A 13,559-nucleotide genomic window follows, 5' to 3' on the forward strand; every position below is an offset into this window, starting at 1 on the left:
CAATTTTCAGACTGAGAGGAGTCAGTGTGTAGCCACCCACGTTCCCAGACCACATCAGCGGCACCCAGCTGTCCTCTTATCCTTAAAAGCGGTGCTATCACAATTGCAGACTAGACTGCCGCCTGCCCAGCCAGAGCAGTAGTATGCATGTCAACCTACTGAAGAACGTCGACCACTCTGGTCCCTAATCTGGCCATCTGCAGGGTCAAGACCACAGTCCAAGCTTACGTCACGGTCGCTATCCAGACAGGTGTCAACAACTAGGTCCAGATTACCCTCCCGTCCAACTTCACCTACGGAGTTAAGGTCAACGCACAGGTCAGGTGGGGGGGCGCCAACATCAAAATGCTAAGTGTAAGCAGGTAGACCGGGCATAACATATGCCTCCCAGATCCATACTGCTACCAAGGCCAGCAATTGTACCTCAACTCTTGCCCGCCATCATGGACCAAGAACAAGAGTTGGGCGATACAGAAACAGACCACTCACAAGACGCGACTCCACCACGACGCTGTCCCCCACTAACACTGATTGGGATACAGACACCCCAGCAGACGATCCATAGGAAGAAATGCCCAACCCTTTATCGCCGGACGACCTAGGAGCGTTTCATGCCACCATCTCTTAGGCCTGCCAGGAATTTAGCCTAATCCCAACAGAGGAGAATAAAGAATGCTTCCTATTTGACCACAGGAGTAAGAAAGGGAAGTCTGTGGTGTCCAACCCAGTATTGGACCACATGTGTGAAATAGGGTTACGCACCCTAAAGCACCCGTTCACAGAACCTGCAGTTAAAGGCAGGGAAAAGAAGTTTAAAGCACCAGACTCCACATCTAAATGCCTCACTTCCCAGCTTATGCCTGAATCCGTGGTGTCAGCGGCAGCAAGTAGGAAAGCCCACTTGCACAAAAATGCACCGTGCCGCCAGAGAATGAAGGCCGAAAATCAGATGCCTCTGGGGGAAAAAGTTGTAACTATCTGGGCAAGAACAGTGAAAGTGGTTAACTCACTGGCTATGTCACGCTACGACTGTGAAATGTGGCACAGAGTTGCTTCATTGCTGGAACACCTACCAGAAGATAAAAAGAAATAGGCAATGGCAAAATGACGTGCGGGGGAAGAAGTGGACAACCACAACATTGATATAGCGGTAGATCTAATCAAAACCAGCTTTAAAGAAATCAGAAATGGAGTATTGATGACAAGGCAGGGCTAGTGCGGTGTATGGATTTTAGGCCTGAGGTGCAGCAAAAGGTAATAGACATGCCCTTTGAGGGAGACAATCTGTTTGGCCCAAAGATAGATGATGCACTGAAGGTGATAAAAGCTGATACTGATACAGCCGATCACTCACCAGCCTGCAAAGTAGAATGACTTTTCGGCCCTTTAAAGGAGCCTCAGGAGGGAACAACTCCACCTCCTCATATAGAGGTAGTGTATCTTACTGAAGGGGTACATACATATTACTCGCAAGGATACAAAAAGTAATTCCATGGCTACAAGAAATCAAAGTATTTTCGCCAAGTGCAAAGAAGCAAGCAAATAACACACCCTCAAACGGGAAGACGAGGAAACAGTTGCCGTGACTATGCCCCCGATGCAGGCCAAGTGGGGGGGAAATATTTCCAATGTACGTTCGTCAGTGGCACCACATAACTACAGACAGGTGGGTCCTGCAAGCAATTATCTATGGCCACCTGCTGGAATTCACAAAACAGCCCCCAACATACCACCCATTCCACGCACACAAGGACATCTAAAGGTCCTTCAAGAAGTCAAACACATGCTACGGATAAAGGCAATAGTAAAGGTGACAAGACACAGGGTGAGGAGTGTACTCGCAGAACTTTGTAGTTTAAAAAAATAAAAAGCCAGACGGCAAGAGGCGTCCAATACTGGACCTGACCAGTCTCAACAAATTAACCAAAAGACAAATGGTAAAGGTACAATAAGTAATCAAGGCCATTCAACAACATGACTTCCTAGGATTCCTAGACCTACAAGATGCGTAGTCCTACATCCAAATCCACGCCAAACGCAGGAAGTATCTAAGATTCTTAGTCTGCAACACCCACTACCAGTTCCGGGTACTGCCGTTCGGCCTAAAGTCAGCCCTGTGAACCTTTACTAAATGCCTAGCGCCCATTGCGGTAAGCCTTTGCAGAAAAGGTCAGTGTGTCTATCCGTACTTAGACGACTGGCTTGTGAGGGCGCCAACATTATCCAAGGCCCAACACGCCATGTCGGAAACAGGAGGGACACTGCTTAGCTTAGGATTCTCAAACTACAAAAAAAAATCTTCTCTTCAGCCATCCAAGAACTTGGTATTTCTGGGGGCACACTTTTCCCCAGAGGAGCAGATGGCGTGTTACTCAATTCAGTGGATAAACACATTAACCTTGCTGATTCCAGCGTTCAAACCCAAACATTATGCCTCAGTGTGCCAGTGCATGTCGTTGTGCATTCCACTCACACCCAACTGCAGGCTTCACATGCAGCCCCTGCAATAGTTCATAGCCGCAAACTAGTCCCAAGTAGAAATAAGTTGGGAGGACAAAATCTGCATCACCCCAAATACTCCTATGTCCCATCCCCTTTCCTCCATCCGTTATGGGCGTTGCTCACTAGGAATGAAACAGAGCCTTTTTCACCAGAAAAAAATGTCTCTTCCTTTAAATTTAGTTTGGTGTGGCCATCGGAGCAGGCGCTCCCTTGACCCCTGCCCACTGGCACCAGATCCCCGTCCTCTTTTCCGCGTCGACGGGAGTGGACCAACTTCAGCAGCGCTTGTGGTTGAGTCCTTGTGGGCTGTAATTTCACCCGTTTTTTCCTCTTTCATTAACATTTTATAGATTTACCTATCCTTTAATTTTTGCAGGACACCGTCCATGGGTGTCCTACCTGTCCCCCACAATTGTCACCCGCGGCGGCCTTCAGTAGGTGCTAGTCTTGCGACAGTTCGTTTCCCACTTCTGATCTGCATGCCCTCTACCTTGATGAAGACAACGGATGGGCATGATGCTCGACGTGGAACGCACTTATTCCCTGGTCCCTAATTAATCAGCTGGCGTGGTGGAGGGAGCTGTTTGCCAGGTCTCCACCAGACCACATACAGGAGTATGTGAGAAGGAAAACCAAGAAGGCAAGTATACCATTTACCCCTATGTCCTGTCCCCTTTCCTCAATACTGTATGTGCGTATGTGCGTTCCTCGCTAGGGATGGGAGACAGGGCCTTTTTCACCAGAAAAATCATCATCCCCTTTAAATTTAGATGCGCGTGGAGGAGCGCCACTGGGAGCATGCGCTCCTCTGACTCCGCCCACCGGCGCCACTCCCCAGTCCTCTTTTCTGCGTGGATGGGAACGGACCACTTTCACCAGCGCTCCTGGGTTAGGCCTCCGGCCTAGTAATTCCACATGCTCTTCCCTGGAGAAATACTTCTTTTTCAATCAGGTACCAATCTGTCCTCTGGCACCACCCTCCTCCACGGCGCATGACGACGGCAGGCTTCAGCAGGTGTCCAGCTTGCGAGGGTCCCTTCCCGACATCTGACCCCCACGCCCTCTGCCGCCTTGGTCCCGACCACGGCTGGCAATGTTGTACCGCGTGCGATGCGCTGACACTGCGTGCACTCAAGAACAGATTGGCCAGGTGGAGAGAGCTCTTCGGTAGGCCGCCTCCAGAGGACCTAAAGGATTTCGTGAAGCAGAACGCCAGGCCCAAGTTAGGTGCACTGTTCTCCTTCGCACCCCGCAAAGGCGACTCCTTCCCCAGGAAGCGCACGAGCGGGAGGGACCTAGGTGGTCCTATTACCAGCACGAGTACCGAGGCTGCTTCAGCTACCGGCCGAGGGGTCACGAGATCCTGCCGGTGACTCCGCTGAGGGGACTGCAAGGTTCTGTTACTGGGCCTCAACCCAAGGGGTTACGCCCTAACACCCTCTGATATCTGAGGGGGCGCCTTTACGCAGCACTACAGCTGAGGGCACTCCGCCTACCAGGCCTGTCTTGAGGTGCAGGGTAGGCTGCAACCTCCGTGTACTGGAGGAAGCCGGACCCAGCGCAGTGAGTACCATGACGCAGGCATGTGGCATGCAGCAAAACAAAATGGCGTCTCGCCTGACTTCATCCCCGTTTGGGCACCAGTTAGGGGACCGAGTCTCCAGGTGCGACTGTTCAACGCTGGGCACTTGGCCCACCGCGTACCCTTCTACCTCGCTGGGCAGATACACGTCGCCCCTCCGGCGCTGATCATCAGTATGCTACAGCTTCCTGTGCCCAGCACTCCTCTGGCTGCACCGGACCAGCAAGACGCAATGGTCGACACAGATGTTGAGGAGGAGGACCCCGACATTCCATCAGTCGAAGCCTTTCATGAACGGCTGGCTGGACTGGCTGAATATTTTGGGATCCCACAGCTACAGGTGGAGCAACCAGAGGCGGGGGATTTTGGCAGACGTTCTCCCTACGCCCCACAGCTAGAACGGGAATCCCAATGCAAAAGGACATTGTGGCGCTTGCCAAAAAAGAATGTCTCAAGCCTCATTCTACTCAGCCTACCAACCCGCATCTCAGCACCAAATTTAGGCAAATGGAAGGGGACCCCCCCCCCCCCCTCTTACTGTCGGCACACCCCAACCACACTTCAGTGATTGCGTCAGCATCACTCTACTCTAAGCCGCAATTGTCCTCAGCTACATCAGCCTCTGCATTCCTGGGTAAGGAGGAGAAGATCCTGGAGGCGTTCGGAAAGATCTAATCCAACACTACTCTCCATCTGCACCAGTCCAATGCGGATGCCATGCTGGCGGCGGTCAACCAGTGGCTCTGGTGAGAGATCGCCGACTTTCTACCTGAACTCCCTGTACAGAGCCAGGCTTGCTTCAAGGCTGGGCTGGCAGAAGCCAAAATAGTGGCACAGGACATGAGTCCACGGTGGCTCACATTGATACATCAGGTTACGCCATCTGCATTAATACCGACATCAGCAGGACAGCCTGGCTCAAGGTGACTTAAGTTCAACCCTGATGTCCAGAATGATAAGGACTATGCAGTCTGTGAACTATTCTTCTTATCGATCCTCACCAAGCCCACCCCCAAGGCATATAGCCAGGCAAACCAGCGCTCAGACATGGGTCGGTCCTTCGGAGGCTTCAGGGGCTTCAAAGAGAGACAGTCCAGACATCCGGACATACCCCCTGTGCCAGCACAGGCGCAAACAGCACAAGGTGGCGCACAAGGGCTTTTTTGAGTCTCCCTCCTGAGAACCAGCGAGTCTCAGGTGGGGGACAGGCTTGCCCTTCATGCTCACCACTGGCCGACAAGGTTCACGGACCCATGGATCCTCTCAGTAGTATCTACGGGCTTCCGGCTACCTATCCCTACTGCTCCTCTCTCCTCCCCTCTAATCCCACAGATTGGTGCAGTAACTCTGTTGGTGGAAATTCACTCGCTCGTAGAGAGTTAGGCAGTGGAGGGAGTCCCAGCCATCCGAGGCCTGTGCTTCTATTCACAGATTTTCGCAATACCCCGAAAGAACCGGGTGGGCTTGAGAATTGTATTGGACCTTTCCACCTTGATCGTTTTCCTTCCTCTCCAAAAGTTCAAGATGGTTACCCCAGTGCTTATAGCGGAGACATTGTGTGTGGGAGACTGGATGTGCTCCCTGGTTTTGAAGTATGCCTACCTAAACGTCCCGATCTGGCAACCCCATCATGAGGTTCAGGATTATGGGTTTTCATTTCCAATACAAGGTTCTACCCTTTGTCCTGAATTCGGCTCCCAGGCAAGACTGAACGCAGTGGCAGCCCTACTCTGGGCACAGGGTCACCACATCTACCCACATCTGGATGACTGGCTAGTCAGGGCAAGGTCTCCGGACACAGTCCAATAAACACATCCACATCAGCATTGTTGGGCAAGTAGGAGAAGGTCCTAGAGGTATATGGCAAAAAGGTGTACTCTAATAACGCAGGACTTCACCTCAAGCAAGCCAATGCCAACACCATATTGGCTGCGGCGCATCAAAGGCAATGGCGGGAAATCACTGACTTCCTGCCCACCCACAAACAAGCCTCATTCAAGGCCGGCTTGGCTGAGGCCAAGATAGTGGCACAAGACCTGACGAAAACCACAATCGCACACATCGATACGGCAGGTAGAGCCATCTTTTCTCCTGCTGGCTAGGTGAGTGAGTGAGTGTGTGTTGTTGTCATGATGCCTACCCCCGGAGCACCAGGACAGGCCCAGCACCCCCGGGAGCAGGCATCATGCCCTCGGGTAAAAGCCCAGCGGCCCCTAATAGGGGCTCTTTGGACTTTGTCTTGGCGCCTTTGGCGCCAGGCTCATGTTGGACATCAGTCCTGGCGCCATAGGCGCCAGGCTCATAAAAGAGGGTGTTTGGTGCACTTTCCTGACGCAGACCATGCTGCATGAAGCCTCAAGCCAAATGAGGCTTAGGAGGGACTATTTTATCAAAGGAACTATTTTACTTGGGTGGGACCGTGGAAGAATACTTACCTGGAACAACTTCCAAGGCTATTTAAACCACGCCCGGACTGCCACACGTGCTTCGCGTTGCTCTGCCTCTAGCAGCTGAACGCTCACTGTGCCTGCTCCTGCATCTTGCCTCAAGCCACGCCCGCCTCGATCTTGGGATACCTGAAAGGAAGGAAGGGAAGAGAAAAGGTGAAAACCAAGAACTTAATCTAATTTCCTACCTGTCTCCGGAATCATCACGCCAGCGATCCTGAAGATAGACATTCTTTAAAAGCATCGCGCTACTTGTAGCAGCGCCGCGCATCACTCGCCTGCCTCGTGGGCTCTTCACTATCCACCGCGACCTTCTGGGCATTCCGCCACATCTCTGCACCTGCAGGGGAGAAGAAGAGACAAAAGGTGAGCAGGAGGAACACATGAGGAAAGCCTGATTTTCCGTCACAAGACTTACCTGGCCATATTTGACGGAACCACTCCTCATTTCGGGTCGGCGCCACTTCTTGGCCTGGTACCGCACCCCAGCCCCTAAGGGGAAAAAAGAAAGACATTACTAGAGGGATTCAAAGACATTTAAAGGGATCATTTTATCACAAACTCACCTGAGTTTATCTCCGGCAATATCCCTCGAAGCATCACTTCCACTCTGCACCTGAAAATAAGGACAGATCGCAGGTTAAGAAAAGCAAACAAAGAGAAGACTCTACTCTGGAACTTTTGAAACTGCATACTTACGGCATTTCGCCTTCCGAAACCAGTGAAGTAACTGGTCAAATACGCGCCCCTGCACCAGAAGCAGGATGGAGAGCTCATCCATTCAAACATTAAGGTTAGCCTTGATTGGGGATTTCGGAGGTGGTCAGAGAAGAGCAAAGGGGAGGTGGGAAGCAATCGCAATACTCTGCAGTCAGTTAATCCCCTTTCTCCACCTACAGAAAGATTTTTCTACGGGCCAGACAAGCCAGATTTGGGGGTCCAGTTCAGTCGGTGTTTCGAATCCTGCGCATCACTCTTGAAGAGGTCACAGCAATCCAGACCAGGTCAGCGCCTCCGTGGAAGCCAGGTGAGCGTTACAGTTGTGCCACTGACCTTTGTGACTATTTTACCATCTGAGCCGCCCAGACCATGTGTGCAGCGTTGCTGTATTTTTACCCCTTCCATACTCTCGGCTTCCATTCCCCTCCTTCCTCCTGCCTCCCAGTCCTCCCTCCTCCCGTGATTGGTGTTTGTTTGTTTCCTGTCCTGGTCGCTAGGTCGTGTTGTGTGCAGCTCTTTTCTCGTGCTTGCTAGGAGTGTGTGTGTTGCGTCACTGACCCTCGTGGTCCTTCCAGAATCTGGTGACTATTTTACTATCTGAGCCCCCCAGGCCATATGTGCAGCGTTGCTGTATTTTTACCCCTTCCATACTCTCGGCTTCCATCCATGTCCCGCCTCCCAGCCATCCCACCTCCTGTGATTGGTGTTTCTGTGGTCTAAATTGACCTCCCAGGGCAGCCACCTGCCCGGCATCCCTTGCAGCTAAGGGCCCATAGGAATAGGGCGGGTCCAACAGAGGCGGGGCCAGCTAGTGTCTGCAGGTGTCCGCAGGGGGCGCCAGTGGCCAGCCGTCAACCAGCAGCGACTAAGGAAGGTAGGAGAGGCCCTGGTTCTGGATATAACTTCACTCTACCCTGCTGACCTGTCGATATAGAAGACTCTCAAACTTGGGCGTGTTTTTCTCCTGTTTTAAAATTGCATTCTGAAACCTAGGCCTTTTCCCCACTATTCAGGACTCTCAAACCTAGGTGTGTTTTTCTCCTGTTTTAAAATTGCATTGTGAAAATAGTTTGAAGTGCCTGTCGTCTTGTACAATTGTCACCTTGTCTCGTCTCTCTCGCCACGTCTGCTTGCACCCTGCCCTGTGCCCTTCCCTAATGATCTCCCCTGCCCCTTCCCAACCCCCTCCTCTTCTCTCCCCACCTGCTCTATGGTGCTTTCTGTCTCTCCTATCTTTTCTAACTGCTTCTGTATCGACTATCCTGCTCTCCTCACTAAATCGGGTAGGAAGAAGTTTAAAAAGGACATCCTGGTCTCCAACCCAGGCCTCCCAATCACTGACATCTATACCAGTGCCACCTCCAGGAAAACTTTCACCGACATCCTCTTTGTTGTTCTCTCGCCAGACCTATGGACTCTGCATATGGTCTTTGTGCTCTCTCCCTTCTCTTCCTCTCCTATTAATGGTGGCACCCGGTGGGAGTCCCTTTTGGCCTCCTTACTCCTCTAATGTCATCATTAATGTAAACTTAATGGTACCGTCCTGGTCCAAGGTCTTCAAGCCAACCTTCTCCACTTTGATAGACTTTTCCCGCGCCTAATCAATTTCCTTTATTCTCCTGCTGTCCCCTCTTTCCTCCACAGCTTCCTCGCCTCCCCCTGCTGTCTCCTCCTTGGCTGTGTTGCCCTCGCCTCCTTCCTCCTACGCCCCCCACCCCCTCGGGCTGCTTCCACACCTCCGTAGGGCGTACCTCTGAATTGTACCTCTCTCCGGAAGTCTTTGGAGGACGGCAAGCTTCTCCATATTGTCACTCTAAACTCTCGCTCAGCTGTCAAACACTCCTAACATGTGCCATCTCCTGGAGGAACTTGACCTCGATGTCCTCGGCCTCACTGAGGCATGGTTCACGGCCAGCTCTGTCACAAGCTTTGACACTCTCCTCCCTGATGGCTACAAGATCCACTCCTTGCCCAGATCCAACCGCTCCAGAGGGGTTATAGCCCTGATCTTCCCTGAATGGATTCCTGCTTCCGTCATTCCTACGTGGGCCTACTCCTCTTTTGAATTTTTGAATGCCTCGTCTGCAGGTTCGTTTCTCTCTCTCTCTCTCTCTCTCTCTCCCTCTCTCCCTCTCTCTCTCTCTCTCTCTCATATATCCCCTTTTGATCCCTCTCATCACTCCTCTTTCCTGGAGTGATCACTTTCTCCTTTCCTCCCTCTCTACCCCTCAGGCCAAGCCAACTCCAGCACTGCCACCTACCCATGAAGCGTGTGTCAGTTGAGGCTTTCTTCCCTCCCTCCTTGGCTGACACACCCTGACGCAGCCCTTTCCATGTCCACTGTGCTATATCTGATACGCTCGATGTTCTTGCCCCGGTCATGAGGATCCGCTTGAAACCCAAAGCCAAGTGCAACTCTTGGTAGGACTCGGACCATGTCACCCTTAAGCGCAAGTGCGGAAAAGGCGTGCTTCCTGTACATCCTCCGACAGACTGGCCTGCCGCCTATTCCAAAGGCAATAGCGGCTTTCTGTCTGCACCAAGAAAAGAGTCCACATCCAAATCTGCGTCTCCGCGGCATCTAACAACTCTGCCGAAATCTTTAAAATCTGCAAGGAGCTGGCCAATCCTGCTGCAGTCTCTACCTCTCCTGTCCCCTCCCAGGCCCTCTGCACGGCCCGACCCTGGCTCCTGCTCTGGCTGATTTCGGCAACCTCTCCTTCGCCACTGGAGTCTTCCCCCCTCCCCTCTGAAGCACTCCCTTGTGCACCCTCTTTTTAAGAAACCCTCTGCCGACCCTTCCTGCCCGGCTAACTATCGTCCTATCTCCATCACTCCTTTTCTTGGCAAGCTCCTGGATAAACTGGCCATTTCCCAGCTTAATCGTCACACTGAATCTGTTGGTTGTCTCTATGACCATCAGTCTGGCTTCAGAGCTTCCAGAAGCACAGAAACTGCTCTCCTGAACATCCGTGAAGACCTGCTCTCTAACCTTGATTCCAACACCCCCTGTGTCCTCATCACTTGATCTCTCTTCTGCCTTTGACACGGTCAACCATGCCATCCTGCTCAACCATCTCTGTGATAAACTGGGTATCACCGATCAGGCCCTGGCTTGGCTGACCTCCTTCCTCTCTGATTGACCCTCCCAGGTCCAACTTGGGTCCTTCCTCTCCTCTATCTCTATCTGTGGTGTTCCCCAGGGGTCTAACCTCTCTCCGTGGCTGTTCAAACAATACCTGGCAGTTTTTTCCCACTGCGTTGCCACTCTGCCCCAACTTTCAGTGCTATGCGAATGACACTCCACTCATTTTCAGGCTCCCTCCTGCCATCTCTTCTCCTTCTCTCATCTCTAGCCATCTGTCCGCCATCCAGGAGTGGTGCGCCACCAATGATCTCTACCATAATGCCAGTAAGACCGAGATTCTCCTCATCGGCACACCTGCTCCCTCCTTTCCTGTCACTCTCTGGCCAGCCTCTCTTGGCACTCTTCCTGCTCCCATCTGTGAGGCTAAAAACCTTAGGGTAATCTCCGACCCCACACTTTACTTCTCTCCTCACATCTCTGACATCTCTAAGAAGTCACACTACCAGCTGCACCTCCTCAGAGGTATTCTTCCTTTCCTCTCCTTCGCCCAGAAACTCAGTCTCCAGAGCTTTGGTTCTCTCTAGGCTAGACTACTGCACCAGCCTTTTTCTAAATCTGCCTGCCTCTACTCTGCCCTCTGCAACTCATCCAAAACAGGACTGCGAGACTTGTCCTTGGCCTCAAGCCCAGGGATCGTATCTCTCCAGGACTGAAATCTCTGCACTGGTGTCTGCACTTACCCTTGCACTTACCACCATCTGACCGCCCTTTTACTTATTTTCTTTATCTATTTTACTGTTATCCTATGTACTGCACTGCCTCCTCCCCTTCCCCCCACACTTTACCCCTCCCCCCGCACTTTACCCGTTCCCCCTCCCCTCCCCTGTACTTGCGCAATCTCAATGTCACCTGGCCTAGTAGGATCGTTGTCTCGGTCTTCCCTCTTTTTCCCCCTCCCTTGCCTCGTTGCGCCTTGCAATACTTGTGTTTAGGTGCGTTATCAATGCCATATCATATCTTTGTAGTAACGGACATGAGGCGGACAGCCCTGCTTGGAACAACCAGGTTCAATCCCGATGTCCAAGAAAGAATCCTTGATCCCCCATTTGAAGGGGGTGACCTGTTTCACTCCACCACAGATGAGGAGCTGGATTAAAAAGAGCAGCTTCCCGACAGCCAAGTCACTGGCTATTCTTACGAAGCCAGCAGCCAAAAACTATGGACAGGGGCAGGCTCGAGCAGATAGGTCGAACAGTTGGTGGCTTCCGTGGTTTTCAGGACCGCAGATCCAGGCAGCCAGATAGATCTCAGTCGGCATCGGCAGAAGCAACAGAAATCATTCCATAAAGGGTTCTTCCAGTTCCCCTCTGAATCCCCAGCCTCATCTTTGCTATTCAAAAGAAGAACTAGGCAGTGATTCTAGATCTATCCTTCTTATAGATGTACCTGCCCTTGCAGAAGTTCAAGATTGTTACGCCAACACTGATAGAGGAGATTCTGTGTGGATGTGGGGGAGGAGGGGGGTTGGTATTGGATGTGCCTTCTGGATCTGAAGGATGCATACTTACAGGTCCTAATATGGCAGGCTCATCGATCGTTCCTCAGTTTTCGGATCATGGGACTGCATTTTCAATACAAGGTGCAGCCATTTGGCCTCAACTCAGCACCAAGGGTCTTCACGAGGCTCATGTACGTGGTGGCGGCGCAGCTCAGGTCAGAGGGCCACCATGTATATCCATACTTAGACGACTGACTAGTCAGAGCGGAGGCACCAGAACGGGTCCGGAGCACAACTTGCAAGCTCATGAGCACATTATACGACCTGGGGTTCTCAATCAACTTCCAGAATTCACAACTTCAGCCTACACAAACTCTAGTGTTCTTAGGTCTCCTGTGGGACACAGAGGCAGATGATTTTCCCCACAAGGGAAAAAGTAGCGGCAGCGGGGTACTTCCTCAGCAGAGCAGTAACCACAGCCTGGTGGTATCAGCACTTGTTTGGGATAATGGTTGCATGTCTTCTGGCGGTTCCTTACACCAGGCTCAAAATGAGGAGGCTGCAGCTGCATTTTTCAGCCTCATTTTTCAGCCTCATGCAGTGCTTATCATACCGGCACACACACACCTGTACCAGGATCCTGGATGGTGGATGCAGGACATCAAACTCTTGGAAGGCATTCCCTTCAGACAGCCTAGGCCGGAATATACAATTGCACAGATTCCTTTCTCCAAGGGTGGGGATCCACTTTTGGCAGCCGCATGAAACAGGTCAAAGGAGGAGCAGCAGAATCATATCAACTGGTTGTAAATGATGGCCATCTGGTTCGCGCTCAAGAAGTTCCTCCAAATGGTCAAAGGCAGTTCGATCTACATTGACAAGACAACTCCACTTGCATGTTTTACCTCAACAAACGGGGGCACTAGGTCTCCCTCTCTGCAAGCTTGCCATCATATGGGAGTGGACCATTGCCTAAAGCATATGGATCTCAGCAGTCCACCCCCCGGGAGAATCGAACCTTGAGGCGGACAGACTCCAACAATTACGAGTGGCAGTTGAACACAAATGTTCTTCCGGGCATTTTCAACAAGTGAGGGCACTCGCACATAGACCTGTTTGCGACAGAGCACAACCGAACATGTCAACAGTTTGCGTCCTGGGGGTGTGGAGACAAGGCTCTATGGGGGCTGCATTGCGGATCCAGTGGGACGAAAATTGGGCTTATGCATTCCCTCCAACCCCTGTGCTTCACAGGGTCATTCGCAAAATCGGAGAAGCTAGTCAACTGCGACTGATCCCAATAGCGCTGCAGTGGCTGGCCAGGCCCTGGTTCTCTGACCTCCTGCAGATGTCAGACCAGACTCTGATTCCCCTCTCTAGGGACGGACCCACTCTGAGAACAGCAGGGGGAACGGTGGTTCACCTCTCCCCAGAGAGGTTTGCCCTAGCAGCGTTGTCCCTGAGCAGGTAACTCTACAAGACCTCAGTCTGTCTCAAGACAATCTAGAAATCATAATAGGCGCCAGTAGCCATGCTTCACGCAGACAATACAAGAGCAGATGGACCAGATTCTGCTTCTGGGCCAGAGAGTCAGGAGTGGATCCCCTAGCAGGCACTCTAGACTAGGTGTTATCATACTCTTCACACATAGCTAGGTCAGGGGTCCAGGTAGACGCATGCTGGTCCTACCTGGCAGCCATAGGATCCTACAGGTACTCGCAT

General features: G+C 51.9%; 1 protein-coding gene across 1 annotated transcript in view; it reads left to right on the plus strand.

Annotated features, from left to right (window-relative positions):
• The window catches only part of SLC25A20 (solute carrier family 25 member 20), a 412,128-nt gene that overhangs the window by 299,578 nt on the left and 98,991 nt on the right, over window positions 1-13,559 (plus strand). The gene's annotated exons all lie outside the window — the stretch shown is intronic.

This window comes from Ambystoma mexicanum, chromosome 2p, assembly GCF_040938575.1.
Source record: "Ambystoma mexicanum isolate Mex_15411 chromosome 2p, UKY_AmexF1_1, whole genome shotgun sequence".
Taxonomy (NCBI): Eukaryota; Metazoa; Chordata; class Amphibia; order Caudata; family Ambystomatidae; genus Ambystoma; species Ambystoma mexicanum.